At 41.6% G+C, this 24,704-nt stretch overlaps 1 protein-coding gene across 6 annotated transcripts in view; it reads left to right on the plus strand.

The window, feature by feature from the left end:
* The window catches only part of MID1 (midline 1), a 401,161-nt gene that overhangs the window by 189,010 nt on the left and 187,447 nt on the right, over positions 1–24,704 (plus strand). Inside the window, exon 1 of one of the 6 annotated variants that reach the window (XM_043458380.1) lies at positions 20,864–21,531. The exons of the other annotated variants lie outside the window; for them this stretch is intronic. The gene's annotated coding sequence lies outside the window, so the exon portion shown is untranslated. Of the gene's footprint in view, positions 1–20,863; positions 21,532–24,704 lie in introns of those variants that run through there. 6 annotated transcript variants of the gene reach the window in all.

Below are 24,704 nucleotides of genomic sequence, written 5' to 3' on the forward strand. Positions count from 1 at the left end.
CCAGAGGCTGCTCTGAGATCATTATCCTCCTTGCTTTCTTGGTCCAATCCCAATGGGGAGACTTGTAAATACAGGTTTGGCTTCCATTGTTCTGAATTGTCCTCACTCAGCACAATTTCCTGGTGGTCAGCTGTTGGTGTAGGTGATTACTGACAGCAAAGAAGAGACACTAAGGAAGACAAAAACTCTGCGTTACTGTTTCACCTTTCTATTTTTAAACTCTTTTTTATATATTCAGAAAATCTTGTCCTTTTTCAAGTGAAAGAGAACTGGGCAAGGCTTTCCTACTGACTTCTGTTAATTTTTCATCATTTTCCCCTGTTACCATCTTTTCAAAGTAGGTTTCTGAAGATTTTTTTTAAAACTTTATTCCACAATACTTACTTCCATGTGGTTTAAATTCTTCTACATTTTACCAGCATTTTATAGTGGCTTTCATGCTGTTCCATCTGTTTTATTTTTTAAATCTTTGTCTTTCTCCTTTAAGTCATTTTCTTTAACAGAACAAACCAAAAATTAAACATAGGTGTATCGGTCATTTAGTAAGACAATTAAAAATGGTTTTGGTGCCTGTAGTGTATTTTGTCTGTAATCTCAGACAACTGAGCACTGATTTCAATTGTTAATTGAAGAATGACACTAGTTTCTTCATGTAAAATTGCTTTAAGTCTTCTTAAGGGTGTCCACTCTCACCACTACTATTCAACATAGTTTTGGAAGTGTTGGCCACAGCAATCAGAGCAGAAAAAGAAATAAAAGGAATCCAGATAGGAAAAGAAGAAGTAAAACTCTCACTGTTTGCAGATGACATGATCCTCTACATAGAAAACCCTAAAGACTCTACCAGAAAATTACTACAGCTAATCAATGAATACAGTAATGTTGCAGGATATAAAATTAACACACAGAAATCCCTTGCATTCCTATATGCCAACAATGAGAAAACAGAAAGAGACATTAAGGAAACAATTCCATTCACCATTGCAACAAAAAGAATAAAATACTTAGGAGTATATCTACCTAAAGAAACAAAAGACCTATACATAGAAAACTATAAAACACTGATGAAAGAAATCAAAGAGGACACAAATAGATGGGGAAATATACCATGTTCATGGATTGGAAGAATCAATATTGTGAAAATGAGTATACAACCCAAAGCAATCTATAGATTCAATGCAATCCCTATCAAGCTACCAATGGTATTCTTCACAGAAGTAGAACAAATAATTTCACAATTTGTATGGAAATACAAAAAACCTCGAATACCCAAAGCAATCTTGAGAAAGAAGAATGGAACTGGAGGAATCAACCTGCCTGACTTCAAACTCTACTACAAAGCCACAGTCATCAAGACAGTATGGTACTGGCACAAAGACAGAAATATAGATCAATGGAACAGAATAGAAAGCCCAGAGATAAATCCACGTACCTACGGACACCTTATCTTTGACAAAGGAGGCAAGGATATACAATGGAAAAAAGACAACCTCTTTAACAAGTGGTGCTGGGAAAACTGGTCAACCACTTGTAAAAGAATGAAACTAGAACACTTTCTAACACCATACACAAAAATAACCTCAAAATGGATTAAAGATCTAAATGTCAGACCAGAAACTATAAAACTCCTAGAGGAGAACATAGGCAAAACACTCTCCGACATAAATCACAGCAAGATCCTCTATGACCCACCTCCCAGAATATTGGAAATAAAAGCAAAAATAAACAAATGGGACCTAATAAAACTTAAAAGCTTTTGCACAACAAAGGAAACTATAAGTAAGGTGAAAAGACAGCCCTCAGATTGGGAGAAAATAATAGCAAATGAAGAAACAGACAAAGGATTAATCTCAAAAATATACAAGCAACTCCTGCAGCTCCATTCCAGAAAAATAAATGACCCAATCCAAAAATGGGCCAAAGAACTAAACAGACATTTCTCCAAAGAAGACATACAGATGGCTAACAAACACATGAAAAGATGCTCAACATCACTCATTATCAGAGAAATGCAATCAAAACCACAATGAGGTACCACTACACGCCAGTCAGGATGGCTGCTATCCAGAAGTCTACAAGCAATAAATGCTGGAGAGGGTGTGGAGAAAAGGGAACCCTCTTACACTGTTGGTGGGAATGCAAACTAGTACAGCCACTATGGAGAACAGTGTGGAGATTCCTTAAAAAACTGGAAATAGAACTGCCATATGACCCAGCAATCCCACTTCTGGGCATACACACCAAGGAAACTAGATCTGAAAGAGAGACGTGCACCCCAGTGTTCATTGCAGCACCATTTATAATTGCCAGGACATGGAAGCAACCTAGAAGCCCATCAGCAGACAAATGGATAAGAAAGCTGTGGTACATATACACCATGGAATATTACTCAGCCATTAAAAAGAATTCATTTGAATCAGTTCTGATGAGATGGATGAAACTGGAGCCCATTATACAGAGTGAAGTGAGCCAGAAAGATAGAAACCAATACAGTATACTAACGCATATATATGGAATTTAGAAAGATGGTAACGATAACCCTATATGCAAAACAGAAAAAGAGACACAGATGTACAGAACAGACTTTGGGACTCTGTGGGAGAAGGCGAGGGTGGAATGTTCTGAGAGAATAGCGTTGAAACAAGTATACCATTAAGGGTGAAATAGATCACTAGCCCAGATTGGATGCATGAGACAGGTGCTCGGGGCTGGTGCACTGGGAAGACCAGAGGGATCGGATGGGGAGGGGGGCGGGAGGGGGGATCAGGATGAGGACACATGTGGATCCATGGCTGATTCATGTCAATGTATGGCAAGAACCACTACAATATTGTAAAGTAATTAGCCTCCAATTAATGAAAATTAATTTAAAAAAAAAAGAAAAAAAAAGTCTTCTTGAGGAAAGGCCCAATTGTGGTAGACAGCCATCAGCCCATGGAAAGCAACTGGTTTTATGTTATCTTTACTTGTCACCCTAATTAGTACACTCCCATGAGAATAAGTTACTACTCAAAGATGTAAGGTTTTACAGCCATGACAAATATCAAACTAATAGTTCTATGGCAGGCAAAGTCATCAGTACATAGATGATCTGGACAATTTCAACACCACAGTTCTTTAATACTAGACTCTCTTGGGGGTGGCTACAAAATTCTATGTCTGATTGAAAACGGTGTCATTTAAGTATGTGTCTTCTCACATTTAAGTATGTGCTTCACTTTCTATAGATTACAGAGAACTTACTACATTGAAGGAAAATGAATACATAGTTTATCAATTTCTATTTTTAGTAACATGAAAGTTTCAAGATTTCTTTTGCTCTGAAAAGAAATTCTTGCAGTACCAGGTGACATTCCTAAATGTTTGGTGCCATTGAATATTCATAGAAATGTTTGCTATTTCCTTTCTAGTGTAATCATAATGGTAGAGATCCTTAATTAATAAATTCATGACTAACAAAGGATACATAGTTACTTATATTTTCAGGTAGAATAATGACAGCTACCATATGTAAACTGGGGCCAATTTCACTAAATGTTTGTCATCTTGTCTCAACTTTGGAGAGAACCAAAAGTCTTTTGCCCGTGAGTAGAGCCTTATTAAACCGTTATGATATAATGTGGCATGTTTTTCTCTCAATTTGCGTGCCTGACAGTCGACTTCCTAAATGTCACTTTCAGGCTGAACCACAGAAGAAAAAGAGACCCAGTGAAGTAGCATTAGGTCAGCTTTGTGGGTTGCATTAGCAGCCTGTCTGAACAAAGACGAGGGACTTAGCCACAGAAAACCATCACGTGGCCCTGGGCCTTGGGCGCCTTGCAAATGCATTGCATGACTCACTACTAAACATGCAGAGAACAGACAAATTCCAGGCAAGTGAAACATCCACTGATTCAGCGGCAGTTAGGTGGGTCGTGTGATATTTGTCTTCTTGGCTTTTCCTTTATGAACTCCCACGCCATCTTTCAATCTCTCTTGAACACCACATGTCAGACACAGAGCAGTTAGCTGTATTAAGATAAAATTGTGAGCATTAAAGACAGGCACTTAAATTAGTATAACCCTAAGGCCAGGTAGACTTCACTAAATTGCACAGGCTTTAAAATACCAGCACTCAATTAGGAAAAAAAAAATGTATCCATAGCAACCTCTTTGTCAAGGGAATAGTTACCTGAAAGGATACACATCTTTTCAGAGAAACAGGGAGAAATAAAACCATATTCATTAACTGTGGATGATATTATATGGATCTAAATTTAATTATGGGCATGATTCAGGAGAAGGGGATTTTAAGAAAGTTATACAAAGTAGGTGCTTATTTCTAGTAGAATGTGTTTTCATGCCTTCTTTATCACCAAAGCATTCTTACATATGGGATTATTTAATTAAAATGCCATGAAATAACTTTAGGTTTCAGATATTTAAGAAGAAATGGCAGTGCTACTCTTCTTCCTGGCCATAGCATGCCTACCATTTCTAGAAAGACCTTTCATTGAGCATTCACAGTGGATATTTGCCTGAGGTTTCTGCTGCATCTGGATCTTTGGTGGTCATTTCACGGGTATTTGTGGAGAGGACACAAGATCATGTAAAAGTCCACAATCTTTCTGTTGTGAGGTGACCTGACTTAAGCCATCCTGTTTCCAAAAGGCTCTCTCTCATGAAGTAGCCTTTTATCGGGTCACGTTGTATGACATTGGTTGCACAGAGAAGCCAATGGGCCTTTTGATCATCTCCGATGACAAAGTGAGATAAGGAAAAGGGGTGCTGTAGAAAAGAGAGCCTGAGAATTTCACCTTCTCCTGTCTCCTTGGGGAAGGAGGGTCAGGAAGGAAAAAGTTTCTGTCTTCTCTTAGGTTAATTCATTGGGGCCTGTGAATTAAACTAATGAAAGCCAGATTAACAGGATAAATGACACCCAGTGTTAACAGTATTTATGTGCACTGGAGTTCATCGCAAAGGAGTAAAACTCAAAGACGGAGCAGACTTGAGGGCTTATGTACTCTTATCACAAGGAAAAGAGGATATGGACTTCAAGGAACAGTAAAATATAAGGAAGTGGCTGAGATATATATATAGAGAGAGGAACTCATAGAAGATAAGGGCTGTTTTAGTACAGTCTGTTTATGCAAACTCATCTTGGTGTTGACACCCTGTTTTCCATGATACGAGTCAGGATTGGAGAGGGGGTGGGTAGAGACCTTACTCAAAGGGAACTTTATGCCCTGATGTTAGACAGATAAGAGGGGGGCAGAGAACTCTGCCTACATCTGTTGGTTCTCAATTGCCTTTAGCTCAAAATAATTCTGATAGTAAAGTGGTATATTTGGTGGTGACCTATTTTTTTTTTTTTTAATTTTTTTATTAGTTGGAGGCTAATTACTTCACAACATTTCAGTGGGTTTTGTCATACATTGATATGAATCAGCCATAGATTTACACTTATTCCCCATCCCGAACCCCCCTCCCACCTCCCTCTCCACCCGATTCCTCTGGGTCTTCCCAGTGCACCAGGCCCGAGCACTTGTCTCAGGTGGTGACCTATTTTGATCTGCTTCAGAAGGTAAACACATCAAGCTTGGAGCCTGCAATAGCCAGTGTCATTCAGGGCTGGCTTCATAAGCAGCAAGACAATTATGAAAGGCCCAAGCTTGGTTTAATGATCTGTGGCTGCCTTCCAGGAAAACTTTGTTTATGGACCCTGAATATGGGTTTCCTATGCTTTTCAGCTGACAGGAAATAGAATTCTTTTGATTTTCGTTTCAACCATTTGAAAATGTAGAAAGCCATACTCAACCATTGGACCAGCCAAGAATAGGTAGACTGTGGCCTGAGAGCAGGAGTTTGGAGAGGATGCTGATGTAGAGAAAGTGAAAGTCACTCAGTCGTGTCCGACTCTTTGTGATCCCATGGACTATACAGTCCATGGAATTCTCCAGGCCAGAATACTGGAGTGGGAAGCCTTTCCCTTCATCAGAGCATCTTCCCAACCCAGGGATCGAACCCAGGTCTCCTGCATTGCAGGTAGATTCCTTACCAGCTGAGCCACAAGGGAAGTCCAAGAATACCGGAGTGGGTAGCTTATCCCTTCTCCAGTGGATCTTCCCAACCCCGGAATCAAATTGGGTCTCCTGCATTGCAGGCAGATTCTTTACCACTGAGCTATGAGGGAAGCCCTTGACCTAGAAAAGTGGTTTCCAAACCAGCAGCATCAGCAGCACATGGGAACTAGTCAGAAATGCAAATTTCCAGGCCCCACCTCAGACTTGCTGAAACTCTGAGGTGGGGCTGGGTAATTGTGCTTTATTAATAACAATCCCTCAAAGGAATTCTGATGCCTATTTGAATTTGAGAACCTCTGATCTAGACCTCTGGTTCCCCACTGCTCAGTCTAATTCCCTCAGGGAGCTTTTGAACCATCTCCCTGCCCAAGCCCAGCCCAGATCAATTAAATCAGAGTCTCTGCAAGTGAGACCCAGTCACCAATATCTTTTATTTTTTTAGTGAAGTATAGTTGATTTACAATTTTGTGTTAATTACTGCTGTATGGCAAAGTGATTCAATTATATATATGTATATATATATGTATGTATGCATATACATATGCATTCTTTCTTTATATTTTCCATTATGGTTTATCATTGTTGTTGTTGTTCAGCCACTGAGTCATGTTTGACTCTTTGTGACCCCATGGACTATAGCATACCAGGCGTCCCCTTCCTTCACCATCTCCTGGAGTTTGCTCAAACTCATGTTCATTGAGTCAGTAATATCATCCAACCATCTCATCCTCTACTGTCCCCTTCTCCTCCTGCCCTCAGTCTTTCCTAGCATCAGGGTCTTTTCCAATGGGTTGACTCTTTGGAGGTGGCCAAAGTATTGGAGCTTCAGCTTCAGCATCAGTCCTCCCAATAAATATTCAGGGTTGATTTCCTTTAGGATTGACTGGTTTGATCTCCTTGCTGTCTGAGGGACTCTCGAGGGTCTTCTCCAGCACCACAATTAGGAAGCATCAATTCTTTGGCACTCAGCCTTCATTATGGTTTATCATAGGATATTGAATATAGTTCCTTGTGCTATAGAGTAGGTCCTTGGTGTTTATCCATCCAATACACAAAATATCTGCTAACCCCAACCTCCCAGTCCATCCCTCTCCCAACCCCCTCCAACTTGGCAAAATACCAGTCTGTTTTCTATACCTGTAATTCTGTTTCTGTTCCATAGCTAAGTTCTTTTGTGTCATATTTTAGATTCTACATGTAAGACGTATCATATGGTATTTGTATGTTCATAGCAGCACTATTCACAATAGCCAAGACATGGAAAGAAGCTAAATGTTCATCAACAGATGAATGAATAAAAAAGAGGTGGTACATATATATAGTGGAATATTACTCAGCCATAAAAAGGAATGAAATAATGCTATTTGCAGCAACATGGATGCAAATAGAGATTATCTTACTATGTGAAGTAAGTCAGAAAGAGAAAGACAAATACCATATAACTTATATGCAAAATCTAAAATAAGGCACAAATGAATTTATTCACAAAACAAAATCACAGTGTGATTTCCATGGGCAGACAAAGTGATTCATGCTTTCATTGTTGAATTAAGGACACTGAAGTTCAGAGAGTTTGACTTGCCAGAGATGCACAAGAAACAGGCATGGTGTAGTCCACTTACACTTTTTTAGATACATGAGCATTAAAATAGTATGTTTGGTAATGCCAGCAGCTTCAGGGATCCTGTTGTCTTTTATTAGTTGCACTGATTAATTTAAAAACACATCTGGAAACATGCCATCAATAAAATGAGAACTGGTTATAGAAACTAAAATTGGAAGAAATAAGGTGCAGAGGCATAGGGCAGGCCCATGTGCAAGCACTTTGGGGCAGAGGCCAGACCTCCGAGATTCCGAGAGAGGACAAGCTCTGAGCACTTCTGAAGGTCATTGCCTACCCTGGAGCTACTTGTCAGTGTTTCTGAGCCATTGTTTCCTAGTCCATATCTAGAATGCACAAGTAAGTTACAGTCTTGAATGTCATTAATGATAGTGAGAAACCAACATTTGCACACTTGTGATGAGTTTCTTTTGTTTTTACTTTTAAGTACTCCTCTGCCTTGGATGTTTTTAAAGGCAACTTTTTATTAAATTGAAGTATGGTTGATTTACAATGCTCTGTTAAGTTTAGGTATACAGCAAAGTAATTCAGATTTATTTTTTTCAGATTATTTTCCATTACAGGTTATTACAAGATACTGAATATTGTTCCCTGTATTATATAGTAAATCCTTGTTGCTTACCTATTTTATATGTAGTAGTGTGTATCTGTTAATTCCATAGTCCTAACTTATACCTCCCTTCTCTTTCCCCTTAGGTAACCGTAAGTTTGTTTTCTATGTCTGTGAGTCTCCTGTTTTGTGTAAAGGTTCATCTTATTTTTTAGATTCCACATATAAGTCATATGGTATAGTATTTGTCTCTGTCTGGCTTAATATAATAATCTCTGGAGAAAGAAATAGCAACCCATTCCAGTATTCTTGCCTGGGAAATCACATGGACAGAGAAGCCTGGAAGGCTACAGTCCATGGGGTCTCAAGAGTTGGACACGACTTAGCGACTAAACCGCCACCAGTTTATCTACTAAAAAAAAATAATAATTTCTTGGTCTATCCATGTTGCTCCATATGGCATTGTTTCATTATTTTTTATGGCTGAGTAACATTCCATTGTATACAGGTACCACATCTTCTTTATCTATGTTGGGGGGAATTATATTGCTCCCATGTCTTAGCTATGGTAAATAGTGCCACTATGAACATTGGGGTACATGTTATCTTTCCAATTAGAGTTTTCATCTTTTCTGGATATATGCCCAGGGGTGGGATTGCTGGATCATATTGTAGCTCTATTTTTACTTTTTTTTTTTTTTAAAGAAACCTCTATTCTGTTTTCCATAGTGGCTACACTAATTTATATTCCCACCAACAGTGTCAGAGTGTTCTAAAAGGAATTTTCAACTGATGCATCCTTTGTTCTGATTTTCTCAGCAAATGCTTCAGCATACCTGCACATTCCACAGAAGGAAGAACACAGGCTGTGTACCCATATTAGGGATGGAGAAAGTGAGGCACGGTAGAAACCGTCATGTGATGTTTACAAGTGGAGTTGCACAAATGACCATTCAGTGTTTTCATTGTTTCAGTAGTCATGTCATCATAATACAAGACATGATTTGTTGGTGTTTATTATGTGCTGCATCTCATAGTTCTGTGATTAAGAGCATGTTCTCAGGGGCTAGTCAGCCTGAGTGTATCAACAAGGATCTGTGCCTTCTTAGCTTTGTGACCTTGGCAAGACACTTCACCTCTCTGTGTCTCTGTTCTCTCTCAGAAAGTGGGGATAGTAACATGAGTGCCTATTCTCCTAGGGGCAAGGGAGAATTCAGCAGGCTCACAAGTACTTGGCATCTAGTGAGTACTTAGTAAAAGTTAAATAACATTAACTATAAACAAATCACTTCATTCAAACACAACAACTTTGAGGGAGAATAAGCAGATGGGCCATATTCACAGTTATTAAGTGTCAGAGTTGATATTTGGACTGAGGCTGTTTCTAGCATCACTGCTCCTAGCCAGTGTGCTATACTGTGTTGAATGGGATTAATAAGCCAAGTATTTATGGGCAGTGGTTTTTTCCATGTGTAGCATAAGCTTTTTGGCTTCGTTCACATACCCCTGGACCTTCTTTCTTTCTGGACAATGGATCTTACACTGCCTCCAGACTTCCCCTTCCCATAGGAGACTGAGGCAGTGGGGTGGCCCCTTCTCCCCACAGCTCCCTGTGACAGCCTTCTGTCATCTCAGTCAATGGTGACTTCATTTTTCTAGTTGTGTCAGCAAAGAAGCTGGAAGTCATCCTAGTCTCCTCTTTATCTGACACATTCACTCCGCAAATCACATTGGCTCAACCTTCACAATCACCATCAAGAATCTAGCCAGGTGATCCCCCCTCCGCTGCCACACCCATCAAGTTCACCACCATCGCTCACCTGGTTGACCACAAGAGCATGCTCAAGGACTTTGCTTCTGCCGACAGGCTACTGTCTTCCCATCAGTCACACTGAATGCTACAAAGTCAGTGGGCTATCGTCACTTCTTGGCTCCAAACCATCCAAGCCTCCCCATTTTTTCTCCAAAAGAAACCCACAGCTCTTCCCATGATCTACTAGACCCAAAATGACCCAAAAACACTGTCCCCCAACACACATACACATACTCACTCACTCAGACACATTCCTAAAGCCCTAGTTCCTACTGTAGTGGGAAGGGGGATCCCTTCCAGACCCCAAGAGTGGACTCTTGTCTAACACTCAGAAACAAATTGTCTGAGGAGACACATGTGCTGACAAAGAAAGAGAAATTACTGGGAAGGGGAGCCCAGGTGGAGAGCAGCAGGATAAGGGAAACCAGGAGGACTGCTCTGTCACATGGCTCAAAGTCTCGGATTTTATGGTGATGGGGTCAGTTTCTGGCTGTCTCTGGACAATCATTCTGACTCAGGTTCCTTCCTGGTGGTGCTCATATTGCTCAGTCAAGATGGATGCCAACAAAGAGGCTTCTGGGAGGTGGTAGGACACATGGTGTCTCCTTTTGACCTTTCCTGAACTCTTCGGTTGGTGGTGGCTTATTAGTTCTGTGTTCCTTACCAGGACCTCCTGTTGTAAAATAACTCACACAAATGGTTACTATGGTACCTGGGCAGGCTGGACAATTTCAGTCCATGTTTCCCATAACACTACTGCTGTCACCCTTACTCACTCCAGCAACCACAGGCTCCTTGGCTTCACTTTGCCCTGGCCTCAGAGCTTCTGCAATTACTGTTCCCTCTGCCTGGATAACTCTGCCCCATCCACAGTCATAGCTGAAAGTACTTCTTCCTCTCACTTCCTTAGAACACTTCTCAAATATCACCCTGTAATATATCAACTTTCCTACACCACCCAACCAGCACTCCTTATCCGCCTTTCCCCATCACCATCAGAGCCACTTTACATTTATTTGTTGATTGATCTCTGTATCCCTCCACTAGAAGGTATGCTCATGAGGGCAGCCTTCAGCCTGTCTGCACCTTTCTGCCTGCCCGTCCACCACCTGGAACAATGTCTGACACACAGTAGGCACTCAATAAATACTTGAGTGGATGTTTGGCCGTTTGGGCATAAGAAAGGTGTACCAGTGCATGTTTGTTACCATAAGGTGGACGTGTGCCAACCTCAGCTTCTTTTTCTTATGGGATGTCCTTGTCTTTATACTTGAGAATTCTGGATGCCCTGAGAGTAATAAAAATCAATTCATAGAGTGCTACAGATACTATATGTTGCTAATGAAATCAAAGGTTATAGCATTAAAGTACAGATTAACTTTGAATAAGAAAGAAAAAATGCTTCATGGACTGCATTCCTAACTATGGAAATGAATCACAGGAATGTATTCCATTGAGAAAGCCATTGGGGAATTCTGAATAGAGAAAGAAAACCTCATTCACAGTTCTAAATAAATAGCCATAAAATCGACCTACATCCTGCCCTTCATAGCACAACAGCAACATCTTTTTCCATGAGAGATCTCCCACCAGTGGACATATATGTGGGTTTTCCCCCAACTTCAAATTTTCAGATGAATACTGTCTAAATTTAGAGAACCATTGAAGGTAAATACAAATCAGGGAAGTGCTTCCTCCATTTGTTTTCAAATGTGATGGTAAACTCCTAGCTTATCTTGAACGCAGTATGACAGGTGGATCTGGACCAGGGTGGCAGCATTGTGCCAGGAAGAGCACAGGTTTTGGCATTAGAGAGGTGTGTTCCAAATTCCCATATACAAACTCTAAACTGGCTTCATCTTCAAGAGGGTCTGATGCATCACTGGTCCATGACAGATGGGGGATACTTTCATTTCCTCCCTTTTCCCTCAGCATAAATACTCATGACATAGCTTGTATCCACTTTTTAATTTAAGATTTAAAGACCTCTTGAGTGCTAAATCACTTCAGTCATGTCTGACTCTTTGCGACCCCATAGACCATAGCCCACTAGGCTCCTCTGTCCATGGGATTCTCCCCCAGGCAAGAATGCTGGAGTAGATTGCCATGCCCTCCTCCAGGGGATCTTCCTGACCCCGGGATCGAACCTGTGTCTCTTATGTATTCTGAATTGGCCACTAGTGCCACCTGGGGAAGGATGTAAGACCTCTTAGTGTGTGGTCTATCAGCTGGTTTTAAATTCCTTTAATCAGGTTAGATTAATTTGCCAAGTTGAAGAGAAGTGTCACCAGTTGGTTGATTTCTAAAAGATGCCCATAACAAAATGATCTTTTCCCCTCACAGAGACAGTTTAGGAGAAACATCAGTAAGTCTTTTTGATACAACATAGATAATACGACAAACAGGAGTATAGCTATCTTGTTCATTGTATGATATTATTTAAGTCACTCCCATTAAAATGATTTCAAATAACAACACTATAACTACAAAATAGGCAATAAAGGAGAAATATAATGAAGCCCCATTTGAAGGCAGTTTCTTGAACATTTAGAGCTCTTTAATAAATATGGAGAAAGCTAAGGCACCGACAGTCAATTTTTTTTTCTTGCTACAACTCAATGTTTATCTTGCATCAGGAGACGAGTATAGGGAAGGCTATCTCAGTATGTGTGACTTTTCACAAGTAGTTTCCAGCAGAGGAAAACCTCATGATAAGCTGTCTAGTTATAAAGAAATAAGGGCAAATATTATTTCCTTGGCTATTAAAATAGAGTAAAAAGATACCCCCATCTGTGTCTAGCAAAGGAAAGAGATATGTAAACCATGATTCTTAAGTAGTTTTCATCTTTACCATCATCTTAAAGCCATCTTAAAGCCAGTATTGATATTATATGTGAAGTGGGAGAGGACTTTCATCAATCAGAAAACAATACAGCAATTTTAGCCATCTTTCTGTGCGTCTGAGAAGTGCCAATCTAAAGGATAATGCATTGTCTTTGTACAAGCAAGGAGCACAAATCCTACTCAAAGCTTCTTTTGATTAAAATTTCTATTCGCCTTCTCTCCATGTGATTATCGATGAACCAGCTTTATTTGTCTGCTTCTAACATATGCAAACTGAGCTGTGATTCACAAACTTAATTTTTTTTAAATCTCTAAGGTTAATTTAAAAATCAGCCTCTGGCATTAAGATGTTAAAGGTTTGAGAGACTAATCCTTTTCATATATGAGACAAGTAAGAAATCATTTTCATGTATAAGAAAAGTAGCAGATAAAAGAATAAGGAATAAAATGGTAATAATAGGAAGAACTGTAACCAGATATTCCTAGCCATACTTAAGCCCACAAAAAAAAGGATTTAAATCAAGAGTGATGCCAATTAGGAGTTAGAAAAAAATAGGGGTTTTAATTAGCCTAATGAATTATTTAGGCATCTGAGTTGTAGAATCTTCATTCCTGGAGCTCAAGAGGAATGTTAGTTGAAAACAGTTTGGATTAGGGCTAATATATATGATTCTTGCTACACATGGCAAATCAGTCATAAACTCTGAGCACATTAAATCTGTGGTGGGAGAAAGAGGAAATGGCAATCAGATCGTATGCACATCATATGATGACATGGCACTTGGGGTTCATGCATCAAACCTGGACTTTAAAATTATTATTATTATTACTATTATTAGCAGCAATTCTGAGAACATTTTTTATTGACTAATTGATCCTATCCTCTGTGCTAGTTGTTAGAAGGGATATACAACAGTCCCTTGGCTAGGCTATAGTACAGTTATTCAGTGAAACGGATCTAGGTGTTGCTATGAAGGTATTTTGTAGACTTGGGTAACATGTATAATTGGTTGACTTTAAGTAAAGGAGATTATCTTTGATAGTGTTGCTGGGCTTCATCCAATCAGTTGAAGGCCATAAGAGCAAAACTGAGTTTTCCCCGAGGAAGAAGAAATTTTGCCTGAAAACTGTAAATTGATCTCCTGTCCATGTGCCCTATGAATGTCAGACTTACCAGTACTCACAATCATGTAAGGCTAGTCCTTGTAATACATTTTAATATATATGTTAAATATCCCATTGGTTCTGATTCGCTGGAGAACTCACTGATTAAGGCCTCAATGACCTCAGTAACTAGAAAAGGGGTTAATAAGACAAGTCAAAAATATGCTATTACAAATCATTTTTCTCTTACAAATTTAAATGTAAGATTATAGTTTAAAAAAAGTAGATGATTGAGAAATTGAATAATTACTCTTGAGAAGATATTATGATGTTGACATGAGGCAGAAAGTTCAGTTGGGAGTGTAGAGAATTTTTGACAGTGGGAGGATTAAACAAAAACCATTGCTAAATTCATACATAAATCTTTATCAGATCACTAAGAGGAAGATAATGAAGGATCAGTCATATTTAATTAACAGAAACTAAACAGTGTCAAAATAGTTCACCTCTAAAAGCATAGAATTATTCAATGGTAAGTTATACTTGAAATTTTAAGATAACATGGATTGCTTTAACTCGTTAATTTTCAAGTGATGAAATATCAGGTGGGAATGCAAACTAGTACAGCCACTATGGAGAACAGTGTGGAGATTCCTTAAAAAACTGGAGATAGAACTGCCATATGACCCAGCAATTCCACTCCTGGGCATACACACCGAGGAAACCAGATCTGAAAGAGACACGTGTACCCCAATGTTCATCGCAGCACTGTTTATAATAGCCAGGACATGGAAGCAACCTAGATGCCCATCAGCAGGCGAATGGATAAGAAAGCTGTGGTACATATACACAATGGAATATTACTTGGCCATTAAAAAGAATACATTTGAATCAGTTCTAATGAGATGGATGAAACTGGAGCCCATTATACAGAGTGAAGTAAGCCAGAAAGATAAAGACCAATACAGTATACTAACACATATATATGGAATTTATAAAGATGGTAACGATAACCCTATGTGCAGGATAGAAAAAGAGACACAGATGTATAGAACAGACTTTGGGACTCTGTGGGAGAAGGCGAAGGTGGGATGATCTGAAAGAATAGCATTGAAAGATGTATATTATCAAGTGTGAAACAGATCACCAGCCCAGGTTGGATGCATGAGACAAGTGCTCAGGGCTGGTGTACTGAGAAGACCCAAAGGGATGGGATGGGGAGGGAGGAGGGAGGGGGGATCAGGATGGGGAACACATGTAAATCCATGGCTGATTCATGTCAGTGTATGGCAAAAACCACTACAATATTGTAAAGTAATTAGCCTCCAACTAATAAAAATAAATGAAAAAAAAAGAAAAGAAATATCAAAAGCTCAATTTATTTAAAACCTTGACTGGTGACTAGTCACCCCTGTTCTGTCTGAAAGTCTGCCCCTTTAAGATACATTCTCCTAAAAATTTCCTCGTGGTGTCTTATTCTGTTCAGTATCCACAGATTTCTCCCTTTCTTTTCAGCCTGTCATCCAAATTCATGCTGTAAGCAATAGTTGCAAAAAACTTTCCCATATATGTTTTCATTTGCCTTAGTCCATTTGAACTGCTGTAAGAAAGTACCATAGAGTTGGTGGTTTGTAAACCACAGAAATATATTTCTCACAGTTCTAGAGGCGACGAGTTCCAAGTTCAACATTCTGACAGATTCTGGTGTCAAAGAAGCCTACTTCCTGCTCCAGATGGCCGTCTTCTGTGTCCTCACATGGTGGAAGGGGCAGGAGAGCTCTCTGGGATCTTTTTAATAAGGGCACAAATCCCATGCGTGAGGACTCCTCTAAGGTTAGGATTTCAACGTGTGAATTTGTAGAGGGACACGAATATTCAGTCCATAATTTGCCCAACTGTCCTGAAAAACCCTGGACTCAAAGATGTCATTTGGTTTACCTGACACCTATCAGCCAGTTCTGTGGCCACATGCTTTGTCGCTCAGTCATGTCCAACTCTTTGCAACCCCATGGACTGTAGCCCACCAGGCTCCTCTGCCCATGGGATTCTCCAGGCACAAATACTGGAATGGGTTGCCATTTCCTTCTCCGGGGGATCTTCCCAACCCAGGAATTGAACCCAAGTCTCCTGCTTTGCAAGCAGATTATTTACCATCTGAGCCACCAGGGAGGTCAACTCCAAGAATGGATTCCAAATCGTATTTGTAACCCATGCTTGTGGTATGTCACGTTGCTCTCGTTAATCAAGTGACAGAAACTAACTTAATGAGTACTTGTACTCAGTGAGTAGCAACTTGTTTCTTTTTTATGACATCCTAGAAGAACTATAGGTGGGGTTTTCTTTTCTTTTTTTTTAATTTATTTTTCTCAGTAGGGACTTGTGTCACTGTCCATGTAAATCACCTTCACTAATCACCCCAACTTTTCCATGGCCGCCATAAGTATACAACTGGATTTCTGGAACTTCTGAGGGAGAATAAAGTTTTTCCATAGGCCCTCAAGACTGTGCCCTTGCACCAGGTGGCTGAATTAGGCAACTTCAGCTTGGTTTTCATTGACTTTTGATGTGTCCTGATACACATTTCAATAAACTAGAGGAAGTTACTAATAGTCAACCATTTTTTACATACACATATTCCCATATCCTTTGACCTAACAGAACACTGAAAGAGGTGGCACCATTACTGCTAATTGTCCTCTCGGGTGTCACCCCAATATCCATCCATGTCTAGTAGGGCCTGTCCAGGATCACTGGCCCAGGAATCCATGTTACGTTTGCTGTAGAGGTCTGTTTATATGACCAAACGTGCACTAAACTACACAGGATTACCACCTTGGCTGCTGTCTTAAGAAAGATCTGCTAAGACTACCTCATCCCTTCAGCTGATGTTTGCAAATGCTGTTAATCACAGACCCAGAACAGAACATCCGAACCTTTAGTGAAGCACGTTTCTTTCTTTGCTTCAATTTACTTGCTTATGCTGTTTCCAATAAGTGGATCTAAAGCTCACTTAATGGACAACCCCTAAAGTGCCGTTTATTGGATTTGAAATGTTGAAGAAGTCTGTTTATTGGTAAATGAAAAAGTAGACTTCATTTATTTACATGATTCCCTTTTCCAAAGAGTTCTAGGGATGATTTCTGGAGATAGCATATTTTATAACACAAAGCAGAGTAGGGACTTCCCTGGTGGTCCAGTGGTTAAGACTCTGCGCTTCTAATGCCGGGGGTGCAGGCTCGATCCCTGGTTGGGGAACTAAGATCTCTCATGCTGTGCCATGTGGGCAAAACATAAAAAAGAAATTTTTTTAAAATCTTTTTTAAAAAAGCAGAGTAATTCTCCCTTCAAACACTTAAGTTTAATTGCTGTAGCAATTGGTCATGATCAGACCTTTGGTTAAAAACTGCCTCAACGATCCTGTCTGTTCTTATATTTTGGTGCAGATGAAATGGTGCATATTTGTAAAGTGCCTGGCAAAATGCTTGGCTCATAGTAGATACTCACAAGAAGTGTTTGTTAATAACACCCCTGTAGGCATTCCTGTCCTTCTGCATAATGAGAAGATGGGAGAGAGAACTAGCAACCCATCATGGTATCTCTTACTGGTGGAAGTGCCCTTTTTTTGGTTTTTGTTTTTAATTGCTTTACAGTGTCGTCCTGGTTTCTGCCATACATCACCATGAATCAGCCATAGGTATACATATGTCCCATCCCTCTTGAACCTCCTTCCCCTCTCTCATCCCATCCGACCCCACTAGCTTGTCACAGAGCACTGGGTTGAGCTTCCTGTGTTACACAGCAACTTCTCATGAGCTGTCTGTTTCACATATGTTCATGTATCTATTTCAATGCTATTCTTGCAATTCCTTCCCCCCTCACCCCCTGCCGCTGTGTCCGTTAAGTCGGTTCTCTGAGTCTGAGTCTCTGTTGGAACTGCCTTTTCATATACCTCCCAGAGATTATCATACACATTTCTCCCAGAGACCTTGTCATCTAGAGCTGATGTTTTTTATGTAGATGCAGAAGTGTGTGATGGCTTCATATAACAATATAGAAAATAGGCTGTCTCACAAATATGTCCATGAAGCTAAGCTTCTGTTTTAGGAGGCTCATCTCTTCTCTTGCACTCTGACTTTGGTTGGACATGGGAGTATTAGAATAAAGATGGCATTATGGGGACTTCCCGTGGTCCAGTGGTTAGGACTCAGTGCTTTCACTGCCATGGCTGCAAGTTCAATCCTTGGAGAGGGAACAAGGTCCTGCAAGCCACCTGGTATGACCAAAAAATAAATTAAAAAGATGGTATTATGCTTATTGTTTTTGTAAGTGCAGGACAGATTTTGAATTACAGTAAAAGAAAAGTAACTGTAATAGTTTAATTTGCCAAGAGATTCTTTTCCCTTTAGTAATGTGGCAGGGCTGCAGTCCCATTGATGTCCATAGCTCAGGAAAGCATTTCATTCCCTTTCCACACACATTGGTTGACTTCCTCCTGTGCTGTTGGTGCGTGGGTACAGTGAAAGTGTCTGGGGTTACAAAGATGAATAGGACATCATTCTTGCTCTTGAGAGTTTTCTAGTTTGGTAGAAGAGACAGACAGATGAAGATATGATTACAGTGCCACATGGAAGTGAAACAGCAGAGATGTAGCATGGTTTGCTCAAGCTGGTGCTTACCGTCTCCTGGCTCAGTGTATCGCCTCCAACCTCTGTGTTTAGGGTCCTTACTTTGAAAAAGGAGGGAACATTTACACTACAAAAATTGGCAAAGGATTCAGACAAGGTGGAAAATGGTGCTATCCCACAGAGTAAAAATACAACATAATTATAAATTCTAATTTGTGAACATATAGGCTATCTCCTTTCAAAGCTAAATTTTAGATCAGACATATGTGCACCATGACTTACTTTAGGATTTTAAAGAAAAAAAAAATCTGGGTGTAAGCCTGTTCCCTGGTGGCTCAGACGGTAAAGAATATGCCTGCAAGGCAGGAGACGTGGGTTCGATCCCTGGGTCGGGAAGATCCCTAGAGAAGGAAATGGCAACCCACTCCAATATTCTTGCCTGGAGTATCCCATGGACAGAGGAGCCTGGTTGGCTACAGTCCATGGGGTCGCAAAGAGCACACAACTCAGCGAGTAAACAACAACAATGACGACAAATCTTGGCTGCTTTTTTTTTTTTAAGAGCTGCTTGTTAAACATTTACCAGCACACCACTGAGTGTCTATAAACTACAGAGTGAAGAGAAGGGATTACTTTGTGTTGGGACATTTGGGGAAGCCACAAAATAGTGGTGACATTCTGACCTTGTAGGATGCAGTAGGAATGGGCCAAAGGAGAGGAAAGATGGATGAAACTTTGACAGGGCACAGAGCCTGTGAGAGGAAATCCCAGCTCATATTTTCCTCAGAGGTGATGACAGCAGAAGGCAAATGCAGTCGTGAGAAGCTTCTGTTGAAGGTGATAAATAGATACGCCTTGGGACTTCACTCTGGTGATATTTAACAGCAGCGGCCCTGGGTACTTTCCTGTGTCCTGGGGCTCAGGGTACACCTAGGGCAGGAACAGGTACAGTAGTTTTTTGAAGTGAATCAGAGTCCTCTGCACTGGGATAAAATGCAGATTCCCAGGCTCCTCCTCAAACCTATTGATTAGATTCCCTTGGACTCACAGTCCCAGGGACTGGCATTTTTCACAATGTCCCCAGAAGTTTCCTTGGACAGTTAAGTTGGAGAACCAGTATTTTTGTTTTGTTTTGTTTTGTTTTTGAAAACGAGTATTTCAAAGCCAGTCCATCCGTGATTCTCCACTGGGCATGATTTCTCCCTTGGTGTTGCCTGGAGACATTGCTGATTGTCATGACTGTGGAAGGGTTCCTTGTATCTGGTAGTCTGAGGCCAGAGACACTGCTTGACATCCCCCAGGGCACAGCACAGTGCCCCCCAAAGGAGAATGATCTGACCCCAAATGTCAATAGGGTTGAGGCTCAGAAACCCTGGTCTAAGTCATAATCAAGGGCTCTGTAGTAAATACATGAAGAGGACTGAAGTCTAGTTGTGTCACTGGGTGGTTCCTTACCTTGCTAAGATGGGGGGCTGGAATGGGGTTATGGACCTCCATGTCCAGATATGGGGCCACCACGTTTTCTTGGAACTGGACAGAGCTGACAACTACTGAATCCATACAGATGATACACTGGAAGCTGCTCATTCATTGATTTGCTAAGGTTTTTTTTTTTTTTCTTCCCTCTGATACCAATTTTTTTTCTTTATTGAATTATTCTCACAAAATTTTTGCCACTTCTTTGGGAAAAAGCTTTGCTCAGCGTGTGCTGTTTTTTTTTTTTTTTTTTTTTGGCCATCCAAAAGACAGAGTGACCTTGAGACCATATTGCTTAAGAAGTGAAACGCGTTCCTGTTTATAGAAAATACAGAAAGCAAACTTTGGACATTCTTTTTCAAAGAATTTAAGTTTAAATTACAAACTTAAAACTTCAGGGTTTAAGTGTGTAAGAAGCCAGCTCTCTTATTGAGATTCTGTCCAGCTTGTCTCTTTGAATAAGTTCACCAGATCAACCTTGTAGGTAAGGTGAACTTGAGGGAAAGGTAGACACACGTCTTTAAATTTTTTTTTCTTCTTAACCAAACCTCAGTGCCTATTTTTCTAATAACAGTTTTATTTAAAATTGTGCCTTGGGCCCTTATTGGGTAAAGATTCTCGTTCATTTGCCGTGTTTCAGCAGACTTGCATACTCGTTCCCATTAAGACCCGTCTCTTAGACAGATGCACAGTTCATCTATATGGAAGCGAGGTGGATGACATCCTCCCCCCAACCCCGAGTGCTGATTTCGGTTCAGGTGTTCTGAGTAACAATTAGGTTCCCTCCCCAGTGTTCGGTGCGAGATACCCTTTTCGAAATCCGCCTGGGTCCTGCGTGTGGCACTTTTCTGCTTGCAGTCGTTTTGTCCCTCTCAAATGCTTGCGTGCTTTTAGGGAGCTCTTAAAAGGCCAGGCCTTAAGCTAGTTAAGCTTTGAGGCGAGCCGGAGCTGTGAGATAAGAATAGAACGCATCTTTTACTCCGGGAGCTGGGGAGGCTGTTTCCAGCTGCTTCCAGTCATTGAAATCCTGAAAGCTCTCTAATCCTCGCGGAGGCAGCCCCTCCGGCTCCCAGGGCCCACCCCCTTCTCCTGATTGGCGAAGCTCCTCCGGGGCCCCCGCCAGCCACCTACGACGTCTCTGAGACCCGATTTGAAATAAGAGCCAGGCGGTCCCCGCTTCCCTGCGCCCGACTTTTCATAGGCTGGGAAGCGAAGCTTGAGAAACTTGACGTTGTCTTGGGCAGAGTGCGTGTAGCAACAGATCAAAGAAAAAAGGGGAAGAAAACGTGTTCTCAGCTGCCTGGGGAACTCGCTGAGTTGCTTTTGTCTTGCGGGCTTCTGCTGGCTTTGGTGTTTCCCCTCGGAAGACCGCGGCGTGGGCTTCCAGGCGGCTCGCTCCCTGCTGGATGGGTGATGGAACTCTAAACATGAGGCAGGTGAGCTCAGGGGGCTGCAGGGGCGGGTGGAGAGGGAGGGCGCAACGTGGGACCCCTGGGATGTGACTCCGGAGGGCTGGCCGGATGAGCAGATGCCTGGCCGAATGGATCCATTTGGCGGAAGAACGGGACTGCCTTTTCCTAAAGTAACCCATGAAGCAGATCTCCTGAGGTTCCCCCCACTTCTGCCTTTAATGGGGATTGGCGACGTCAGGCAGTCATTGTAAAAGGCTTAAACGCGGTTCGTAGAACATGTAGATCACTTCCAGTTTGCGGTGGCTGGAAGGTATTGTTCGGGATCTATCTGAAGCTCTGAGCCTCTTTTCTGTGCTTTGGGTGAGAATAAAGACAACGGAATATCCTGAAAAAGAATTGAAGCGGGCCTCTTATCTCGTTTTGGCTCCCCATCCTGAGCGCTTACTGTGTTTATGGCTGAGAAGGTGGCACCAGCCCGAAATGAGCACAGACAGTCCTTCCAGGAAAATTGTGTTTTTCTGTTCTAGCAGTTGTGAAACTATTATTGCTTCTGGACAGGAGAGGACAGCCCTGAGAGTAGTGAGCTGAGAAAGGGCTTGGAGATTACTTCCATGAGTCTTTGAAAAGAATTCTAAACCAGCAGCTTCTTCCGTGGCTGCGGGGCATGATGATAAAATTTCTTATCAGCCTAAGTCGAGGTTTATAGCTCTGCTTGTAAGAAAAGCAAAAAGTGAGTGTACAAAGCCAAGAAAAGGGTGTGATTTATAACTCAACCAAAGTTATAAAAGAGTCTTATGTCAGTATTTCAATATCAAGATCTGTACTCATTTAAGGGGCAGAGAAACTGGAAAAACATGCTAGTAGGCTGGCAAGGGCAGAGAACTCCAAGAGGGGTGATATTGACTTTGCCAGCTCTAAGTAAACGTGGGTGGGAAAAGTTAGCATCCATGTTACCACCAGGAAAACTCTGCACTTTTTTCTTCTAAGTGGGTTGGGCACTCACCACCCTGCACGCTTTGGGGTAAGTTGAGTTGCATAAGGAGCAAACTTTCTGTTTCGGGGCTGGAGTGAGGGGGTTAGAACTTTCCCTTTCCTGTAGTCTGGGACAGTGAAGCAGAGGGTCAGGTTTTGAAAAGACCCTCTGCCTTCTTGCCTCTTTGCCTGCTCACTAAGCAAGTGTGCTTGCTTGGCAAGTGGCAGTGAGTGCAGAAAAGCAGGCTTACACTAGCAAGCACTTGTGTGTTTCCAGTGAATTGCTCTTCCTCTTGCTGGAGACTGGGGCCGTTGATCAGTTTCAAGTTCTGCAAACTCACGGCTTGACCCCCCTTCTGTTTCTGTTGAGCAGTCCCGATGGGATGAGGGAAAGAAGCAAGAAGCGTAAATGGAAAGGATTTAAGCAAAGGAAAAAGGAACGCAAAACATTTTTGACAAAGGTCCTGGGCTGGAACAAAGAAGTCATTTGATCCGTTGCAGAGCCACCTGTCCTCTTGGTATCTGAGCTTACTTTTCAGAATCCCTGTTCCCACACAATTCCTCTGGAATGGAGGCACTCCCTGTGGATGCCAGAGGCATGCTGTCCGAAGCTTGGCACAGGTTTTCCCATGCCTTGCTCCTTGTGGCATTCGCATAAATTGGACTTCAGCCCAGTTGTGAAGTTTTAAGGGTACACATGGAGTAACTCAGTCATTTAATGAATGGGCAGCTTTTCATCCCATAACTGTATGTCCAGTAATTTTTTGGCCTGTTTGGTACTTGAAAAGAGGGTGGACTAGGGGTGGGATGACAGACAGGGAGAGAAGTGGGGGATGGAGTCAGGGCTCTTCGGAAGAATCTAGGCAGTTCCAGCGACTTGGAAATGTGACACGTTGTTCTGCAACAGGAATGTGGAGGGGAGTGAGATGGTGGAGTTACTGGCTTGGATTAAGCCCAACTTGATTTGAGTTTCTCTTCAGGGGAAACTTGTGTCCAGGTGGGGTGACTCGCACCCACCCGTGAATTTGTCATCTCAGCCCAACAGCTCCAGTTGGGCTTGCAGGGTTAACTATCAAAGAGATCCATGTGTCACCAGCTCAGCAATGAAATCCAATCTCTTCCCCCAAGGAGTGATCCATCCCTAGGGCTGCACAGACTCTGAACAATAGCGTGGCAGCCAAGAGACCCCCGCCCCTGACTAGCCACAGCGGGTAGCCAGAAATGGCCAGCAGAATTAGAAAGCTGCCTGACTGGCCATGAGATTCAGAGGGCTTTTGCCTTCTGCCAGGTGGGAGGAAAAAGAACCGGTGCAGAGGGATAGTGTTCTTTGAGGATTCCTAAGGTCACGCTGAGTTGGGCCAAAAGGAAAGGGTGAACCTGATTTGCCTCTATCAGGAAGTCATTTTTAAAGCGTGTGCCAACCTTTCTCTGCCCACTGATCATAAATGGGAAACTTCTGAAACTTCCTTGAGCAGGAATTTGCTGTGTTCCCAGGCAAAAAGAAAGGCACGGCCACCTGTTCAAGCAGCCCAGCCAAAAACAACAGGTTTGCCTGTGGCATTCCCACAACTGCAGATGCCCTCCTCAAATGGCACACCACCCATTGTCCCTGCAGATGAGAAGACCAAATAATTGTCTCTCAAGCTAGGGGGAAAAATCAGGTTCTTCAGACAACATTGCCTACCAGATGTATTTTGGGTTTTTAATACGTGATGGTTTTAGGAAACACTCCAAGGAAAGTGGGTGCTCACTCTATTTCTCATGGACTGAAATCATTGCAGTTGCCTGTAGCATGAAGGGAAAGAATGAGGTATTAACCAGCGCTTTAAGCAGCTGCTAAATTCTTGCATGGCTGGGATAGTGCTATTACAAGGAAGTTGTGACTCAGTTTGATCAGTTTTGCATTCTTCAGATTCGAATTAAAATGCCCAAGGACATCTGGTTTAATAATGAATGTCTTTGTATTAGTCTTTCCTTTGAGGATTAGAGAGTCCTTTATAAACACGATCTATTTATTCTCTGCCATATCCCCAGGAGAGAATGAGATGGCAATTTGATCCTCATTGAAAAAAATGGTGAGGTGAAGGCAGAGAAAGGTGAAGTAGAGAGATACAGGGCAAAGTAGGTACAAGCCTGAAATGAATGCTACCCAGCTGGAAAGACAGACAGCTTGCACAGGCTCAGCTCAGAATGGCCAGTGAGTGGAGGGATTAAAGGCAACTCTC

The sequence above is a fragment of the Cervus canadensis genome, chromosome X, assembly GCF_019320065.1.
Source record: "Cervus canadensis isolate Bull #8, Minnesota chromosome X, ASM1932006v1, whole genome shotgun sequence".
In the NCBI taxonomy this organism is placed as follows: Eukaryota; Metazoa; Chordata; class Mammalia; order Artiodactyla; family Cervidae; genus Cervus; species Cervus canadensis.